This window comes from Rhyacophila brunnea, unplaced genomic scaffold (assembly GCF_057557595.1).
Source record: "Rhyacophila brunnea isolate RB1 unplaced genomic scaffold, BYU_Rbru_1.0 scaffold_20, whole genome shotgun sequence".
In the NCBI taxonomy this organism is placed as follows: Eukaryota; Metazoa; Arthropoda; class Insecta; order Trichoptera; family Rhyacophilidae; genus Rhyacophila; species Rhyacophila brunnea.
Genome location: NW_028232860.1, coordinates 21,001,289 through 21,008,829, shown reverse-complemented (window position 1 = coordinate 21,008,829; position 7,541 = coordinate 21,001,289).

Sequence of the window (7,541 nt, the reverse complement as noted above, 5' to 3'; positions counted from 1 at the left end):
TTATCTTTTATATTTATTTTAAAGATTTGACGACTACATAAAGTATTTTTATTACATAAAATAGTATTCTTTTAAACCTCTCGCTCTAATGTTTTAGAATATAGTCATATTTTAGTACGTCCATGTGAAGTGGTGTTAAGATTTTTTATATTTATTAATTTTTAAAAGTATATATAAAACTATTAGTAAAATTTATGTTGACATTATTATAGTGAAATATTTACAATAAAAAATTATATTGATAATCTCTGTGATCCCAAATTTGACAAGAAGTAGGCATTTTATTATTCAAAAAATGGGCAAGATTTACACATTTAAAGATATTTTAAAGATACTGAATTTAAGCTATGTCTTTGACCATTTAAATGCGATAAATATTCTACGAATAATGTTTGCTTTATAATAATTATTGACCTAAGAATAAGGTAGTCTTTTTTTGAAATACGCCATTTCTATTGGCATTTCCCAGTGGCTAAGCTACAACATACGGCCGTAGCCATAAATTGACAAACGATAAATGAAGTAGGGAGTAAGATCATGTTAACGGACGTGTTTGAACATGTACCTAACCGATTTTTTTAAATGTTTTTATTTATATATGGGCCAGGTGGCCAACATTTATCTACGAATGTCGGAGAAATATAATAAAAACAAAGATGATTAATAATACTGTTAAAATACTATTCAACTAATAAAAATTAATGTAATACTTTACTAATTAGTCACATATTCTATTATAAGCCAGGCCGGCCGATAAAGGAAAATCGACGTATTTTGGAATCAGTTATTGGCCACCATCATAATATGCCTACCCATCTATTTTTTTTCCAAAATATATGTCAAATGATGTATACATAAATCATGGGTGGCCAACCTTTTCAGCAGCCGGGCCAGATTCTAAAAATGAGATTTCCTACCGGGCCGTACAACCGATTTTTTTATTATACAAAACAAAAAAGAAATATATATTATATTTTAGGAAATAAAATAAAACAAACATGAGAATCAAACATATTTATTAGATTAGACTTTTTTAAATAATAAAAAATAAACAAAATAATATAAAAATAATAAATTTTAGTGAGAAGTTTGATTTTGTGTGGCAGAACTAAGTGCATCAAGATCGATATCGAATGAGGTTGTTCCTACACGCAAACAGTTTTCCAAATGCACATCATTGATTCGTGTTCTCACTCGGGATTTGATATGCTTCATCCGACTAAAAAGCTGTTCACACGTGTAAGTGTTTCCAAATAGCGAAGTCATCATTAGAACATGTTTGTAAAATGTAGGAAATTTCTCCTTATCCAAATAAACGTTTTGTAAAACTCTTCCAAACCAACCTGATGGAATTTCTCCTTTAACTGTTCATCACAACATATTTCACAATGTTCCATTTGTAAATCTCCCGGTAATAAATTCACATCTACGGAGAATGGCGTTGCAAATGCAGCAAAAAGCACACGGTGCTTTTTAAAATCTTGAGCTAATATCGAATCTCAATTTTCGAAATTAGCATATCTAGCGGCAGCATTTGATATTAATTTTATTTTCTCACTGCTCCACGGGCCACGAGTTGACACCCAGATGTAATTAACGTGCATTTTAAAGGTGGTAATTAAAAAAATCATTATCTAGTCAGCAGCGAATGAGTTAAAGAGATCATTATCAAAAACAATGTTTACTTATATTATATTTTGATCGAAAATGAAAGAAATTTATTGTTTATCACAATTATCTGAAATGTTATATTATAACAGGTACCTACTGATTTCAATTAAGCTTTTTTCAATTGCCACGATAGAAATAATATAGTGCCCACAATATACGCCTAACGCAGTGTTTCCTAAATGGGTTCCACAAGATAAAATTAGGGATTCCACGAGAGTTGCTGGTTTTGTAAGATATTATTTTGATAAGGGGATTGAAGAAGGTAAATACAATTCAAACTTTGTATTGCATTATACGAAGTGGTTCTGATAATTTTATCATGTTATTGAAAGTCAACAACTAGAGCTACACATTTTTTAAATTATATTACGTGAATATAATATGGGCAATCGCCACACGGTCCTGGTTTTGTATTATGATTTTTTTTATTATTACAATCACTCAATGCCATTTTAATAAGTAGGTATACGATATTGATGATTATTATGTTAGCAGGTGGACACAATAAAACATATTTAAAAAATCAGCAAAAAAAACAGTTGGTATAATAAAATTAAGTATACGAAAACATAAAAAACAAAACGGCAGGAAATTATTACAATACAAAAACATAATAATTATCCAATTATGGAGAAAAATAATTCAGTCGGTTATCCTGCATACAGCGGCAAACACATTTTTAAAATAGCCGATATACTGGATTATTTGTTAGGATAACCTAACCTAACCTAACTTAAACTAATTTAAACTAACCCAAACAAACAAATAATCCAGTAAATCGGCTGTTTACAAAATGTATTTGCCGCTGTATCCAGGATAAACGTATAGAACCGAATTTTGCATCGAAAATGATGTAGGTAATATAAAAGGTTCAGTGATTAAAATAAATTGAGTGTGGTACTTTATGTAGGCAGTTACTTAAAATTTTACAATATTATTTTTTTTTGATACATACTTTTCTCAAAATGTATAATATATTATTGGAATGAAGAAGTATAATATAATAGTAATAATTTTATTGTGATAGTTAATAAAAGTATTTTGTACGTTAATTACTTTGTTTCGGATTCAACGTGTTAAATATAGAGAGGAGAAATGGCTGCCTATTGTTATAAAATGCACACACACAGAATCTAAAATCAACACTGAAGTTTGACACCACAACATCAAGACATTTATTTACTCCTGAAGTAATTATGAAATTTAAGGTATGTAAATAAACAAATCTTATTTATTTTAAACTTGAGTATAATATTATGTTTGTGCATAACGGCTAACTAAAAGGGATGACTGAGGATTAAGTTTTTTTTTTGTAAATGTATATTTGAAAAAAAAATATAATACTTGGTTTTGAATTTAACTTTTTAAACGTTTTAGATAGGGATAATAATATGGTCATATTTAATTACTTATTTAAACAAAATAAAAGGTACAAGTCGGTTATCCTGGATACAGCGGCAAACACATTTTGAAAATAGCCGATATACTTGATTATTTGTTAGGATAACCTAACCTAACCTAAGCTAACTTAACCTAACATAAACTAACCCAAACAAATAATTTAGTATATCGGTTATTTTAAAAATGTGTTTGACGCTGTATCCAGGATAAACGTATAGAACCAAATAAAATTATTAATGTTTAACCCAATTTGATAAACGAATACAAGTATTATTTGAAATGAATATAAGGTGGTCATCGCAGTTTTTCATGCTCGAAAAAATAACTAGAAGGTCAAGTTTAATTTATGATAACTGTACTTAGGCATTTTAATAACTATGTTTTGTTTTAAGACGTTGAATATCATTGTTTAAAATGTTTTATACAGTGTTTTTAATTTACGTCGATTTTAAAATAAAATCTAAACTTATCGTTGTATTATGATGAATTTATTACCAATATACATATTTGTGTAAATAAATCTACATTTTATAAAAACTCGTTACAAAAATTTTAATGTTTTGCTACGTCATATTATGTTAGTTTTTTTGAATTCCGCCGCGGTTAAAAAACATATTCTACAAATATAATGACACAATGCATGTGGGTTTATGTTAGGGCTCAGACATAATTAGGACACTGTAGTTTGAGTGCGTCAACGCAGGACTTACTTGATTCTAAATGCATCCGATCAGAATATCCAATTGTATTTTTTTTTATCCAATTGGAGATACTGATCAGATGCATCTGGAATTAAGTTAGACCTGCGTCAAGACAAGCTAACTGCAGTGTTGTGTCTGAGCCCTTAATGGGATTTTTAGTGTTTCATCAGAAGTGGCAACTCTTGGTGTCGTAGAATGTAGACTATTAAAAAGTACATTTAATTTGATACCTGAAAGTGTATGTTTAAGTGTAAAAACTCATGTTTGTTTCAAGCTAACGTTAATGCATGGACAGATGTTTATGCACAAACGTATTTTTGCCTGGAATAGGCATTATATAAAATTTTAGATTTATTAATGTGTAAGTGTTGATGATAATCAACTAATTAAAGCCCCCCTTCATAAAATCGTATATGTCTAGGTTACATCAATTTAATACCTATAAATATATACAGATATATTATATTAAACAAATATATGTGTTGCTTAATATATACTATTAAGTTTTTGTTTGATTTTTGAATTTGATGACCCTTTGATGCAAGCCAACGAAATATATTTTTAAACACTACAAAAGGCCATGAGGCTAAATAAAATTCGTGAAACATAACACAGAAATACACAGGTTTAAGAAAATCACATAATGTATTGCGGCCTCACCGAGAATCAAAACTAGAACTTCCAGTATGAAAGCCAGTGCCTCACGCATTGTACTATGAGTGTGAGGCCTCAGTGCCTGCGTTCGGCGCAGCGTTGAGCGTTTTGCGCAACTCAAACGTATAACCGTGTGGGAAAATGTTAGTAGACAATGTCTTTTTTTGGTTATACATTTATACGGTTATACGTTTGAGTTGCGCAAAACGCTCAATGCTGCGCCGAACGCTGCCACTCAGGACGTACACTAACGGTTATCAACATATGCGATGTTAATAAAGATATCAATATACACAACTTGAAAGCACATGTGACAAAAAAACTTTTTGGAAAAAATACTACACCCAAGAAGTTCGAACCCGCGCCCTCTGGGAATCGCACCCATAACTTGCGGTTCTTACAATTCTTACTAAAACACTTTTAAAATTGCGTTATTCATTTGACAATCGGCTTTTGTATTTTTAAATCAAAATATTAACCGTATTAACTAACTGGTGTCAGGATCTCTCCAAATGTGTGTTATAACGTACTTGCACGTGCTAATAATGAAATAAACTATTTTTTTATTCAAAAAATACTTAGATATCAGAATATTGCATTGAAATCATCAATATATCAAATTTCCAAAACAATCTCAACGAATATCACAGTTTTTCTTATATATAATACTTAACAATAATGTTTAATACTATATTTCTTTTTTTTTTATTTCAGATAATTTTTCTGGCATTGGTCATTACTACATGTATCCTTATTGCCGATGCATACGAAGAAAGCCATGATATTCCACCATGTTTGCAAAACCACCAGCATTATGCTAGCAACTACGACTACTCCTCACATAGACCATCAAACTCTGGTTTTAGTACATACCACAAACCTATTACTAAAATCGTAAGAGAAGCTCATTCTTATCCAGTGTCTGTAACCAGAAAAGTGCCTCCTCCAGTGAGATTTTCAATCATCAAGAAACGTCACCCGGTTCATATCCACAAGTCAGTACCAATCGCTGTAGAGAAACCCGTGTTTTATAAAGTACTCAGAAAGGTGTATTACCCTGTGAAAGTTCCATACAAAGTTCCAGTGGTGAAAAAAGTTCTAGTAAATGTGCCAAAACCTTATCCGGTTTTAATTGACAGGCCTTATCCGGTAAACGTACCGAAACCGGTCATTGTAGAAAAGAAAGTGCCGGTTTATATTAACGTTGCTGATCATCACAGTAATTATAAATCAAATCACGAAGCCGACCACAGCTCTGGACATAGTCATTTTAAATCTGAATCATCTTTTGGAAACAGTGGTTTACGTTCAACCCATGGATCTTCGAATAAATTTAAACATAATGATGGTGCAATTGGTTACATTGGAAGTTCAGGAAAATATTACGGTAAAGGTGGACCCGTTGGTTATTCTGAGTATGAAGGTCCTGTTTTTCATATGAGTAGTGGTGATGATTTGAGTGGATTTTCTGGAGGAAGTAACTCTAATAAATACTTTGGAAATTTCAATAATGCTATTAAAAACATTGCCAGTGGAAGTCACATATCTTCATTAGGGCATTCTAAGTATTTTGGAAAGAACCAGGATGATATTAAGCACACTTCATTAGGACAATACGCTAGTAATTATGGTGGAAATTTAGAACATGAAACGTCTAGTGGGTATTCTGGACACGGAACATCCAACAGTGTATCTGGTTCACATGTTGGACATGATACACCTGGTGGGTTCTCTGGTAATACTATCAAAGGTGGAAATATACATCATACTAATACAAAACCAAATTCTCATAAAAGCACTTCATACCAATTCATTAAAAATGGATCAGGATATAGATATCCTAATACTCATATCTCAAATGAATATTTAGGACACGAAGCATCTAGCGGATACTCGGATAACAGTATATCTAGTGGCTATTTAGGCCATGGGTCATCTACCGGTGGACATTTTGGTAAAGATTTATCTAGCGGGTTTTCAGGATACAGCGGACATACTGATAATGCTTTACAAAGTGGGTATTTGGGACATGATTCTACTGGTGGATTTACGGGTAAAATACATGGGTTTTCAGGAAATTCTGATAAAAATTTAGCTAGTGTATTCTCAGGTCACAAATCTACTGGTGGGTACGGTGGTAAAGGCATATCTAGTGGATATTCAGAATTTAATGGATTTTCTGATAATAGTTTATCAAATGGACATAGTTCTACCAGTGGATATACCGGTAAAGGAACTACTAATGAATTCGCGGGTTTTAGTGGAAATTCTGGGAATAATATATTAGGAGGATATTTAGGGCATGGTTCAATTAGAGGATATCCCAGTAAAGGTTTATCTATTGGACTGTCACAATTAAGCGGAAGTCATAGCTCTAATTCTGGATTCAACGGGAAAGGTAGTGGATTTTCAGGATATAACGGACATTCCGATAATAGCGGATTTATAGGACATGAATCATTTGGTGGATATCCCGGACTTTCTGAGCATACTTCCAATAATGGACACTCTCACAAGGGTGCATCCGATTTCAGTGAATATTCTGGCCAAGGAAACTTTGGCGGTTTCTATGATAATAATTTATCTAGTGAATATTCTGGAGATGGCTCTTCCAATTCGCACTCCAGTAACAAAGAATCAAATGAATATTTAGAATCCTTCGGTAATCAAAAGTCAAAACGTTTATCTAATGCCGTTTCAAGTCACGACACTTCTAGTAATAGTTATGACAACTCACATGCCACTGATAGTGGCATTTTTAGTGGCTATGTAGACATTCCTTCGAGTGGACATTCAAGTATAAAAACAACTGGAACTGCCCACGATATTGAGCACTCTGATACCGAATACTTCAATGGATATTCTCAATATGTCCCGTCAAGAAATTACCCAATAGACGAAGTGTCAAGTGGTTTCTATGGCAACGATAACAGTTTTATTGGTGGAATAAATTCAAATGACAATACCTATTTTGACCACAGTAGTGCAAATGAAAATAATAATGTCAGTGGTGGTTATTCCGGGTTCGGTCATTCTAGTGAAAGTTCTGGCTATGAGCATGCCAATCAGAAGACATCAAACACGCATTATTCCACAGACGAAAACTCGAATCGT